The sequence below is a fragment of the Mustela lutreola genome, chromosome 16, assembly GCF_030435805.1.
Source record: "Mustela lutreola isolate mMusLut2 chromosome 16, mMusLut2.pri, whole genome shotgun sequence".
NCBI classification, from domain to species: domain Eukaryota; kingdom Metazoa; phylum Chordata; class Mammalia; order Carnivora; family Mustelidae; genus Mustela; species Mustela lutreola.
In genome coordinates, this window is record NC_081305.1 from 13308959 (window position 1) to 13321116 (window position 12158).

A 12158-nucleotide genomic window follows, 5' to 3' on the forward strand; every position below is an offset into this window, starting at 1 on the left:
TCCTACAGCAACTTCATCGTCTCCTATCCAACTCAGGGGGTATTGGGCAGAATTCTCAAAGTTTTGCAAGTCACTTTCTTCCCTTGTATCACTTGTAGGAAAAAAGGTAATTTAGGAGCTGCACTGACCCACACCAAAATCTGTTTTTCTTCTCGTCAGGCACTTTTTGGTTTAGAGCATGAGGGTAACCTCTTTCATTGTTGGTAGTAATTATTTTTAACTCATTTATTTCACTGAATGACAGAGGATGGTGATTCTGGAAGCCAAAACGAGTTGTTTTATCATTATGAGGAGACTGGCACTTTTACCCTACCTATCCTCAGGGACAGGGCTGGATGGGGGGAAAAGGTGAAATGCGATTACCCAAGCAGACCCCAGGCTCCTGGTGGTGAGAGGCCCTACTCAGGGAGCCTGCTAGTTTTCATGAAATCTGTCTGGCTACCACACTTGCCATCAACTCTTTCTCCTTCCCCTTGGTTTCTCAGCAAGGAGTGGTGTCACCCCCAACACAAAGGACTTTTGTTGTGCTTAACTTGAGGATAGCTAACGTGAGGGAGGCTCAGAAAGCACCACCCCCCAGCTCAGCAGCCAGTTTCCAGAAGGACACAGCTCAGCCCTGTGAATGAGTGGAGAAGAGGGGAAGGCGGGTCGAGTGCCCCCCCCGCCTCCCCCCACCCCTACCCCGTGCTACAACAAACACACAGTGTGGAAGGAGACAGGTAGGAAATCCAGGCCTGGGCAGCAACCTTGGGATGCTGTGCTCTAAAGAGGGAGGTGAGGCAAGTGGGAACTTTGCAAATCCAACACCTCCTTCCCTCCTCTCAGCCCCCTCCCCCCTGCCAAGCTCCCAACGGGAGAAAAACAGCATCCCTGAGGAGTAATGAAAACATGCTAACTAAGCAACCAAGCTTTGGAATTAATGAGCAAATCCCATCAAACCTTTTGACACCATGGGCTTTGGCCTCAAAGGCAGAAACCTTTTAAGCACCCATGATTACCCCTGCGTTCTTCATCTTCAGGTCTCATCTCTGTGATAAATTGCCACCTGCGTCGTGCCCTGGCATTTCCACACAGCAAATAATTGGCTGCAGACAGTTGTTGGATGCCTTTGTGTGAGGGGAAAAACTGCGAAAATAAATTCCATTCCACCAGCCCACATATTTTTTGACATTTTGAATCTGAGAGCATGAATTCTGTCATTCGGCTTCTCCGTGATACCGAAATGGTTCTTCGCTATGAAAATCAAAACGAGTGCAACGGAAATACTCCTCATACTTAGTAGCTAAGTAGCCATTTGCTTCGCAGAGCTTTCTGGGTATTTTCTGTTCCTCTCTATAGCATCTCCATAAGGGGCACAGAGTTCTTTAGACTTCTTTGAAGAAGAAACGGAGGCACCCGTAACCCCAGTGTTTAGGGTTAGCAGAGCTGTGAACAGTAGTGAACTTCATTGCTATCACTAACATTAATTAATTAGTTAGCTATTAATCTTAGCATACCTAATCCGCAAGTAGGCACTAGGTTTACTCACTTAGTCCCCATAACAACCATATTAGTACTATTATGTGTATTTTGCAGACGAGAATGTGACTTGAAGCAGTAGGATAACTGGCACAAAACCACATCGCTGGTGCATGGTGCACTTAGGACAAGACACAGGTCACGTGGCCTCCGAGCCCTTCACTCACCAAGTACCTGGATTCATTATCTGTTGTTACACAATGAACTATAGCAAAATTTAGTAGCTTATGGGCAGGGCTTCCAGAATGGTGGAGCAAACCTTAGTGACTGAAAAAAACGTGTGTTATCTCAGAGTTTCTGTGGGTCAGGAATCCCGGCACAGCTTAGCTGGGTGCCTTTGGCTCTGGATGTCTTCCAAGGCTACCTTCATGAAGCCAGTCAGGGTTCAACTGGGGAAGGCGCCGCTCCCAAACTCACTCCCATGGTTACTGGAGGGATTTAGTTCCTTTCTGGTGCTTGGCCAGGCCCCACCCTCCATGCCTTACCCCATGGATCTCTCCATCCTTGGGCACAATATGGCAGCTTGCTGATCAGAATAAGGACACAAGAAGAACCAGAAAGAAAGAGTTTGAGCAAGACGCAAGTCCCAGTCTTTTGCAACCTAATTTGGGCATAGTCTACTCAGTCGAATCAAAAGTCACTAGGTGCCAGCCACGCTCCAGGAGGGGGATCACTGGGAGCCATTTCAGAAGCTGCCTGTCACAGCGCCATTCTGGGGTAACCGCCCTCCTCCTCACCACTCACATGGGCAGGCTAAATGGTATCACATGACCGTGACCCTCTAACCACAGCTGACTGGAGATGGACACCTGACCCAAACCTGACCAATGAGATATCTTTCCCCCCAAGAATTCTGAATTGCCACCTGGAGACTGGTTAGTTTCTGCTAGAAGCTTGAAATGAAACGATATTAATTAGGAACTGTCAGTCAGCTAGTTTCTGCCGTGCTCAAAGACGAGGAGAGAGAGCCAGGTATGAGGAAAGAGAGAAAGGCACTATGCTTCCTCCCCTGATTTGGAGACGTACGATAAAAACTGTAGGTTTCTGTCACTTGCATCCAGGGGAGATGGTCGTAATGTCTAGTAACCAATAAGGCCCAAACATCAAACATTCCAGACGGAACTTACTGTAACCATCTGGTGCAGCCCCATTTCTGGACCCTGGGAGCCCATCAGCTGCTTGCCAGGTTGAAGCACAGCGCCTGCTCACCTTGACCACCCTGCCGCCCTCAGGGAGCTAAGCTGGGGCGAGGTCTGACCCAAGAACCTCGGGATCACTTGTGTGGGAGTCCAGTAGCAGCCTAGCACAGAAACCTCAGTGTGATCACAGATTATTCTGTGGCCCACTGGAGAGTCAGTATGTCTGCCAGACGACTCACAGATGAGTTCTTGTGATAATGTCAAGTGCATTCACTGTGATCCCTGGAAGAACATACGGGGAGGAAATGCCTCCATCCAATCTGTGTGAGAAGGGGCTGGAAAAGATCCATCACTGGGTAATGGGACTTGGGACACTTGTCATTCCCTTTAAAACAGAACCATGGAACTCACTGATGCACTTGAGAGACTGGGAAGCCCTTGACGGGATACACAGAGTGCTGTGGGTGTTCATAGGTATATAGTTAACATCAGATACCCCAATGACATGACCAAGACAAAACAAAACAAAAAAGGCTAAGAGCCAGTGTTTTGGGGAAGGGGTCAAGTTTGGTTTTTTGTTATTGTTTAAATTAAATCAACTGAGAGTCAACAAAAACAGTGAATGCTCACCCAACCTACTTCTGCTCAGGACCAAAACGTTAGCACAGCATTCCTCTCCAGTCCAGAAAGAACTTCCACCCTGACTCCCCATCTCCCTCACAACTGTCCTTCTCCACTAGGAATAAACATCAACTAGTGTATCTGAAAGCCAGTGAGGAATTGATCACCGAAGGAAGTTCTGCCCTGAACATCAAACCTACATCTGATTTCCTTTTCAGATTTCCTGTGAAGTTAAGCCTTTTACATGAGAGCTCTATAGTCAGATGATTTTTTTTTCCACATTTGATATTGTGGATAATTGCTGTTTCCTTGTTCAACAAGATAGGAGGTAGGCTGTTGCAACTTGCAGCAAAGAGAGATTTATGCTCCTGTCTCACCACCGAGCATGGTGTGCACATTTCCTTTCTAAGAAAATAAGGTCTGCCACGAGGCACTGAAGTAGGGTTCAGTATTCATAATTATAAGTCATAGCCCACAATACAGATTTTCTTTGAATCAGGAATTTTGCCCTTTAAGAGATTTTGATTAAGGTATACAATATAGATGACTTTTCTAATTAAAGAAAGGAGGAAAAATATACATGCAATTGCAATTTATCTTGTATCAGAGCTGTAGAAGCCTTCACTGCAAAGTCCTGTCCTGGGTTAGCAGTTGGACCTGCAGCAACCATGTGACTGTACGTAGCAATGTCATGTGAAGGTTAAATATAGCACCAGCAAGAACGCTTAACATTTACTCAACACGTGCTACCTTCTACATACCCATGCTAATTACATACATTAGCCCGTTTTATCCTCACGACCTTTCCAGTAACTATTTTTATCCCCATGCTACAGAAGAGGAAACTGAGTCATAGAGAAATTGGACCAAAGGTGCCTAATTAGTAAGTGGTAGAGCAGGGATCTGGAACCAGGTCTGTTTTATTCCAGGGTTTAGGCCGAACCACCATGAACTATATCTGACCTTGAGCCTCTAAAAATATCATCCTGCTTTAAGTGTTCAGTAACACAGTTTATAACCCTCTGAGTAGTCACCCCCACATTATGCTCCTATGGTTAGCCTACATAAAATTTTTAGTGCATTGGTTAGCTATGGCTACATAATAAACTGTCCCAGAATTAAGCAATACTATACGATAGGGACTTGCTATTTTCATGATATATGGGTCCGCTGAGCACTTCTTCTGGTCCCAGCTGAACTTATTGGTGTACCTGAGGTCAACCATGGCGTGTGCACAGTGGGCAGTCCTACTGGTCTTAGTTGGGCGCTCTCGTGTGACTGGGGGTCTATGGGCTGTAGCCCTGTCTGATGTCTCCCACTATGTGGCTCTCATCCTCCGGCAAGCTAGCTGGGCTTTTTCCATACAGTCGTGGCAGGGTTTCAACAGCAAGCAAGAGGCTGCAGACAAGTGCAAGGCTCTTGAATGCCCAGGCTTGACACTAACAGATGCTACATCCTATGGGTCAAAGCAAGACACTGGCCAGCTTGGAGCCAGAGAGGGTAAGGTCCAGAAATTATCAAGGCAGAGGGTAAGGATACAGGGAGTCATTAATTAGAGCCTTCGATGTAATCAACCTTCCAGAATGAGTGGCTATGAAAATAGTAAAGCCCCCTTTCACCAAGAGCAATACTGGCTCAATGCAGAGTATGTAGGCTCTGCCACGACTAACACATCACGGTTACCCAAATGCAATCGTACATGAGAAGAGACAAGGTTTAAAGAGATGGAGACATTCGCTTATGGCCGGATGTTTCCACACAGAGGACATGATCTTAGCTTTCACCAGTTAGGTCCAACCAAGTGGGCCCTAAGCCAGGGACTCCCGCAGCTTCTTTTCTTAAAAAGCAGAAAGATGATCCATCCCCACGTGGTCCTGAGTGTGTGTGTATTCAAAGGGTTTTGCCCTCTGGCTTGGGATCCTTTCCCTGGAGGCCCTCATGAGATGGATAGTTCGTTAGGGCCCACAGCTCTGAACAAGCCCCTTCTTGTTTTATGACTTTGGCAGCTTTTGCTCTAATTCCCAGGTGAAGGTAGTTCACTGGTGGTGGAGTTCCCTTCTCCAGAATAATAAACAAGACATGCCTTGACCCCTGGCTTCAGGTCCTGTAAGTATATCAGAGGGAGGAACTGGGGCTAGGGACCGGGCACCTCCTTGAGCATCTGTTTCTTCATCTGTAAATGACAGATCACTACCCTGGCCCAGCCTCTCTCGAGAAATATTTGGGAAGATGCCAGGAGGGAACGGGTGCGAGCATGCTTTACAAAGAAAAGGGGAGACATGAGGATGACAGGTAGAGAAGAGGATGTAGAATAGAGCAGGAGACGAGGAAAGACAGAAGACGAGGGTCCCGGAGGAGGAGAAAGAAGGTGGCGTTCTCTACTCAGAAGCTGCTCAGACAGGTGCAGTTTCAGGCTGCAGAAACTCTCTCCCAGACCCCTGGGCTACAAGCAGACAACCCCTCACTCACAAGGAATACATTGGCTGCACTGCCCCCTGCTGCCCATCACATGAAAGAGCACAGACACTGAACAGACCGCCAGACCCACATGTGCACCAAGGAACCCACCAGGACTTTCCGCCTTCCCAGCCCCCAGGCGGCTCATTCGGATGAATTCAGAATCCTCCCACACAACCCCATTTTTCCTTTTTCTTGGGAACGCAGAAGATAGGCATCCGTCCCTTTCCCTGAGGCACCGGTACCATCTACCCTATAAGCCATAGCTATAACACGGACCCAAACTTCCCAGCTTCTCCATTCTTTGCAGAGACAAAGCACAAGGGTCACACTGTTTCCCAGAGTTTTATTACTGACCACCATGGGAAATGGTGGGGAGAGGGATGCGATAGAGCAACAATTTCAACCATATTACAAACAATGACGTGACATGCCCAAGGTGACAGAGTTAGTAAGCAAGAGAGCTGGAGTGTGAACACAGATGGCCGGGCTCCGACACCCACCTACCTAACCACTAGGCTAGACTGCCCCCACTGCCAATAACGAGATGTGCTCTGGGGCATGTGGGCTCTATGGGAGTTAGTTTGGGTTTAAATCCTCACTCCGCCTCTCTGTCATTTGGTATCTGTGTGAACTTGAAGCTTCAGTTTCTTTATTCATAAAATAGAAAGAAGAATGAGACTCACCTCAGATGATTATGACAACTACTAGCTACAATGTTGCATCACTGAGCCTGGCAACACTAAGCATTTAATAAATGGTAACTACTCTTTTATTGTTACATTTTTTCAACTGAACTGAATCGATTTGTTGTTGGAAGAAACCTAGTATTTTTAACCCCTGGCTCTGCCATTAAGTCACTGTGTGATTAAGGAGGTATCACGTATTTGGATCAGGTTTCTCCATTGTCAGCTCCAATGGACTATTTTCCTTAAACAGCTAGAGTCATCCTTTAAAAAGACAGTATCAAATCACTTCGCTTCCCTGCCTAAAGCTTCCCCGTGTTCTCCCACTGCACCAAGACTGAAACCCAAACCACTTGCCATGACTTGCAAAGCCGAGCATGAGGTGCCGGCCGCCCGTCTCTCGCCTCCTCCCCCACCCTCATGGTGATCCCCTCACACTGGTCTTTCTGCTCTTGAATCTCACGACTTATTCTCATCTTGTGGTATTTGCCAGAGAAGCAGCTGCGAATTCTTCACATGGAACTGTGCAAAGCTGACTCCTTCTTGTCATTTAGATGCCAATTCAAATATTCCCTGCAGAGGCATGTTCCCTTATTCTCATACCCAGCCCTCTCTCCGTCACGGTCTCGACCCCTGTTTTATCTCCCCCAGATCGGATTCACCACTATCTGAAACCACCTTGCTCCTTTACTTCTTCAACTGCTTTTCTCTCTGTCATTGGAACGTAGATGATACAAGAGCTAAGAGTGTAGTCTGGACTCTCCTGATTTGTTTACTACTGTGTCCCTATAGTAACACGAGCTCAGTGCCTGGCATCTGGTAGACCTTTAAGGTCTACAGAGGCTGAACCAATGAATAAATGAAGGAATTCAATTAGCCCGAGACGGTTATGAAACAAGGTCATTTGAACTCAAACAGAGCAAAAGTTCTTTCCAGCTCTAAAATTCCAATAACGCTGGGGGCATCTTGGGGTCCTGAGCCAATACAGAGAAGAGAGAGAGGTCTGTCTGGATTGTGTAATTCTAGGAGACGTTATAGATAACTGACATTGGCCCAGCTATGGAATAGGCTTTGATCATCTTTCCATTTGTGCAAATGCCCCCAAAACTTCTCTCATGGTAATACCTAATGGCCCACACCTAGGTTTAGCTTTCTTATCTCTTCGATATGCCCATAATCACATCCCATGACAATCAAAAGGGCACCATCAGAAAAGATGGTGGTTGACATTGGCTGCTATGGCCTTTGCCTCTAAACCAGAGATGTCTGTTGACTCTCAGGGTTTTCATTTTGTAAGTATTTTCTCTTGATTATGTTCCATATTATACCACCAGGAACAATACAACCATTTCTAGATGGACCCAGGCTTTATTCAACATCTTGGTATGAAGACCATCGTCCCATGGACTCTGGCTCATGTCATTTTCTAATTAATTAATTCAACAAGCATGTATCCAGACCTACCATATGCAGTCAAAAGGAGATCAGAAAAGATGCCAATACCTACCCTTATGGAGTATCGATGGACCAAATACCGAAGTTCCATATGTGCTACTTATTAACCATGATTTAAAATGATGGCAAAATATTCTCAGGAATCCTGCGTGGTAGGTAAGAGAATGCAGGTTGAGAGCAGAAGAATACTTATTGGTGAAGAACAAAGGACAGGAAATATGAACCCACAACATCAGCGGAGTTCAGAACAACTTTGCACACTTCGCCTCTTTGAAGCCACCGTCTGCTTGTTTACGAGGTTCAAATTAGCATAGTTGGTTAGAAGTGGAGGAACCATGGGGAACAGAGCCTATCATGTCCACCACAGGGAAAACTGGCTTTCTTCAAATCCTGATGTCCCCATGTGCCGGTCTTCAGTGCACACATTAATTTGTGTTCGTCTCTGGAGAAAGGAGGGAGGAGTTTGCAAAAACAGAACAGAAGAACCGAAAGAGACAGATGATGCCTGGGGCAAGGCACAAAGCCCCGTGACAGGCAGCTGAGGAAGGGAGGAGACAGCATCACCTCAATAGCAGATGAGTCTTGTCTTATTTTTCTTTGCTCATCTGACCAGGTACTCCATAAATGTCAGACAGAGGATGAGAAGAAGTAAACACGTTATTATGAAAAAAGAAGGGAGACATCTGGTTCATGTCAGATGTCTGGACTGCAAAATGTTGCAATGCCCAGGTGACCTTGGGGAAGCTTGCGCTGGTACAATATTGGCCATTTACATAGGTATCTCCGACTCTCTAGTTGGAACTAGAGAATGTATTTATGTGGATTGCAAATAGACGTACTTTGAATATGTACGTTCCTTCCCCGCTCCGGGAGTTGGCTGCGCTCCCTTGGCTAGACTTGCGGGAAGCCAACAGACAGGCGTGTGGAAGGTATGTTCTGCTGCAGGAGGGTCTCGTGGGCTTAGCAGTTCCTCACAAAAGAAGCATTTCTCCAGATGGCAGCCTGCTTGGAGCTCAGAGGAATGCTGTTTAAGCCATGAGCAAGGCGGAGACATCAGTGTTGGCCAGTCACCGGCGCTGAACTTCCCGTGCCATTGTGCCCTGAGACAACACGCCACAGCCCGTGGCCCCAGGGTGAGGGCTGTGATTTGGACCTTCTGTGAAAAAGTAAATACTGTGCTGTGGAATTAATCTGAATTATTCAGCTCCCACACCCACACTTCTTAAGGAGAAATTTTACCAAACATCTTTGAAGTCAGAGAGATCAGGGTTGAAATCTCAACCCCACCTCTCCATAACTGTGTCACCTTGAGCAAGTTACAAAATCTCCTTCAGAATCCGTTTGTTTGAAAATAGAGATAAGAATAAGATCTACTGGGGCGCCTGGGTGGCTCAGTGGGTTAAGCCTCTGCCTTCAGCTCAGGTCATGGTCTCAGGGTCCTGGGATCGAGCCCCGCATCGGGCTCTCTGCTCAGCGGGGAGCCTGCTTCCCCCACCCCTCTCTCTGCCTGCTTGTGATCTCTGTCTGTCAAATAAATAAATAAATAAATCTTAAAAAAAAAAAAAAAGACATTAGGTCTACTTCTTCTGAATGGGGTTATTGCAAGAATGACGAGAGAGAACATGTGCAAAGTGCTCAGAGCTGTGGGTGACTGTTAGCAAGGGCTGTTTCCATTACACACAGCTCTGCATTGATATGTCTGGCCCTGTGGCCCAAGAATATCTTTTCAGGGTGGGAAAGAGGGAAAACTGAGCCTAAAAGTGCCTCTTCTGGGTGGTTGGGTTATGGACATTGGGGAGGGCATGTGCTATGGTGAGTGCCGTGAAGTGTGTAAACCTGGTGATCCATAGACCTGGACCCCTGGGGATAATAATATATTATATGTTAATAAAAAATTTAAAATTTTTAAAATAAATAAAATAAAATAAAAAATAAAAAGTGCCTCTTCTGTTGGCTAACTCAAGAGGTTGTAGGATGCTTTTTCCTATATAACAAGTTAGTCTAGGAGGCAGAAATCAAGAATATGGACAGCTCCACCAACAACAAATAGGGCAGAAGTTGTTGGCTTTGAACTTGGACCATATTTACCCCTGTTTTTAAAACTGTGGAACTGTGCAAAATCCATACAAGGGGGTTTTGACCAGCGTTTTGCAAAGAAAAGAAAGGAACAAACACTCACAGTGTACTTGCATGTAGTCAGGCTATGTGCTATCTCATAAATGTTGTGCCTCTGTGTGTGTGCGGGTACTGAAATTTTTTAAATGTATATGTATCTGTCAGAAGTTGGAAAAGCACTGATCCATTAGATGACTTTCACTAAAAAAATCTACTCTTCTGGGATCGAGCCCCATGTCAGGCTCTCTGCTCTGCAAGGAGTCTGCTTCTCCCACTCCCCACCCATCACTTCTACTCTCTCTTGCTCTTTGTCTCTCTCTCTCAAATAAATACATAAAGTCTTTTTTTAAAAAAAGTTCAGTCACACATTCAGCGTTCAATCTACTTGATGCCAAAAAATTAGCTACTACTTCCCCCACACACAGAAGGCTGATAAATTGGGGAGTACTGCATACAAGTTAGTTTATTTTGAGGCACCAGTAAAAGTGCTTATGACTTAGGGAGGCCTCCACAGACTTTGCGACAGAATACCTACCTGGGTAATATCAACCCAAGAGAGATACTGGGAGGTTTGCCTTGGCCTCGGGCCACAGAAAAGTTTCCTAGAAAGCATTTGCCAGAGATCTCGCAAACTACTCAGTGAAAGGAACTGGGGTTCAAAGACAACACTCTAGTCACATACTCATTAAATTCCACATCTGTGAGGTTTCATTGTCCTTGTTTTATACATATTAACTCAGAGCTTTACCTACATTAAGCAAAATAAGAAACTTACACTCAAGCTACAATGATTTTTCTCATTAAATACACAAGTTTTGGTTAGTATAATAACATAACATGGAAATATAAAATCTCTAAGAAAAAGGCACTTCTGGGGCGCCTGGGTGGCTCAGTGGGTTAAGCCGCTGCCTTCGGCTCAGGTCATGATCTCAGGGTCCTGGGATCAAGTCCCGCATCGGGCTCTCTGCTCAACGGGGAGCCTGCTTCCTCCTCTCTCTCTGCCTGCCTCTCTGCCTACTTGTGATCTCTCTCTGTCAAATAAATAAATAAAATCTTAAAAAAAAAAAAAAGGCACTTCTTTCCCATAAATGGTTAGAGGGTAAATATTACCATTATTTTCCAACCTTATTTTTTAATAGGAAAACTCATTTTCTTCCCATCCCACAATTATTCCACTAAGGAGCAAGGTACCTAGGTTGTTCTCCCCCAGATCTGACAAGACAATATATTGGATACATGTTACTTATCTATACATAATATAATACAATATAATCTGAACCTGGAGCCCAGCAAGGGGCCTGAACTCACAACCCTGAGATCAAGACCTGAGCTGATACAAAGAATCAGACACTTAACCCCCCCTAGCCACACAGATGTCCCACACACGTTGCTTTTTGACTACCTAGAACCTCTGTTTCCTTTTGAGAATTCACCTCTTTGGGATACAATAATCCAGACCTTGCCCTTTGTCACTCAAGTTGCATCTGGTTAACCAAGGCCTCCAGCAGTCAGACTCTCCCTCTCTGGATTTTAGTCTTGATCAGACAGCCAAAGAGACTGGGCCCTACGGGTCGATCCCCACCAGCATCGGAGCCTGACCAAGCAGTGTGTCCCGCATCACACCACCCCAAACTGACCTCGGTTCTGCCCCATCCCCAGCCAGGTTCTTCAGCCTCCAACCAAGTTCTATGAGAACTCAGTTCCTTCCAATGAATCCACCCCACTTTGTTATTTTGAATTCATTTCTGTTGGTTGCCACTGAGAGTTATACCCAAAATATTTCACAACCAACCCATCTGAATGAACCAAAGGCAAGGCATTGAGCAATCAGACCAGGCGACAGCCATAAACATCAGGGCTGACGATCCTGGTGTGTGTTGGCTGGAGATCAGCCCAGTCCACAACCAAAGAAGCACACGAAACACCCAAGGCAGAACACCACAGCGTTCGTGACCCACAGAGACGATCTTACTGCAGACAGATCACAAGGATGGGAACAGAGGAGGGACCTAATGAGCGTCAAGCCAGTGAATGCACTGGCGAACTAACAGCTTCCCAGAAAGAGAAACACGAGAACCGTGTCCCTAGTCCATTACCTATGTATGACCCACAGCTCGGCATCCGCTCCTCTCCACACGGGACTCAGACCTCACGCATCCCACAAAGG